This window comes from Heterodontus francisci, unplaced genomic scaffold (genome assembly GCF_036365525.1).
Source record: "Heterodontus francisci isolate sHetFra1 unplaced genomic scaffold, sHetFra1.hap1 HAP1_SCAFFOLD_2011, whole genome shotgun sequence".
NCBI classification, from domain to species: domain Eukaryota; kingdom Metazoa; phylum Chordata; class Chondrichthyes; order Heterodontiformes; family Heterodontidae; genus Heterodontus; species Heterodontus francisci.
Window position 1 is genome coordinate 37,501 of NW_027141373.1, and position 1,365 is coordinate 38,865.

Sequence of the window (1,365 nt, forward strand, 5' to 3'; positions counted from 1 at the left end):
AGGAAATGGCCATACCGCTTTCCGGCCGATTGCCGCCGGACGTCCGGCCGCATTCGCTCGGTCTGCGCGGCCGGCGGTAGCCGGGGGCGAGGGGCATCGGGCGGTGGCGGAACCAGGCCGGCCCGACCGCTGGGGGCCGCCCGGGCGACGTTTGAATCTGTCGGGTCGGACCGCCGAATCCCGCGGGATTTCGGGATCGAATCTGCGGGTGGAATCGGCACCTCGTCCCGCTGTCCGGTTCCCCCCCGTCGACTGCAACGGGTTTCCGAGGCCCGTCGGTCAGGCGCGGTTCGCTCCGCAATCCGCCGGCCGATCGGCACCGGGCGGGGCTCTACGGAAAGAGGGGACCCTCCGGCGTCGAGTGCCGGCGCACCGACCCCGCAGGCTGACCGGGAAGGTGAAGACTCACCCCGCTGAATGCCCGGCCCCGGGCACCCTCCGGCGCCGGGGCCATAACTTCGGGGAGGGAGGTCCGAGCTCCGCGCGGTCGACGGCAGGTGAAAGGGGCCGGTGCGCCGCGGAAGGCGACAGCAGTCCCGTCAGGCTGCACCTCTGCTCGGGCGAACGGCGTCAGGAAAAGGGGAGAGCACTTCCCCACCGATAGCTCCGGAACGCCCGGACCCATTGGCCCGCGGCACCGGTGGCTGCTAGAGGGCCTCCGGCGCCGTCAGCCGGGGTACGTCCCAGGCCGGCCGGACGGCGGGCAGCCGGAGGCAACGGCCTGGAACGGAGCCAGACTTGAGTCGTTCCGTGCCGTGGGCAAAAAGGCAGGGCTGCGGGTCAGCGCAGTTTGGCAAACCTAGCCGCAAGTGCGGGAAGGGCGGAGGAGCACACGGACGCCGCCTTCCCAAACTGAGCCCAAAGTGCCCAGGCATGCCCCCTTGATCTCGCCTAATCAGTGAGCCCAAAATAATTTCAGAGTGTGGAAACCTTATCCAAAAAGGTCGAAAAGAACGGCCAGAGATCAAGTCCGAAAGGGGAAATCAGTAACAAGCAAGCAGAGTAATCATTAACCAAAAAGCGCAAAATTATGTTAAAAGTGTGAAATCATTAACCAAAAACTCGAAAATAATGTCCAGAGACCAAGTCCGAAAGGGCAAATGGTTAACCAGTAAGCAGAGTAATCATTAACCAAAAATCGCAAAAGTAAGTAAAAAGTATGAAATCATTAACCAAAAATCGCAAAAGTAAGTAAAAAGTGTGAAATCATTAACCAAAAACTCGAAAATAATGTGCAGAGACTAAGTCCGAAAGGGCAAATGGTTAACCAGTAAGCAGAGTCATCATTAACCAAAAATCGCAAAAGTAAGTAAAAAGTGTGAAATCATTAACCAAAAATCGCAAAAGTAAGTAAAAAGTGTGAAA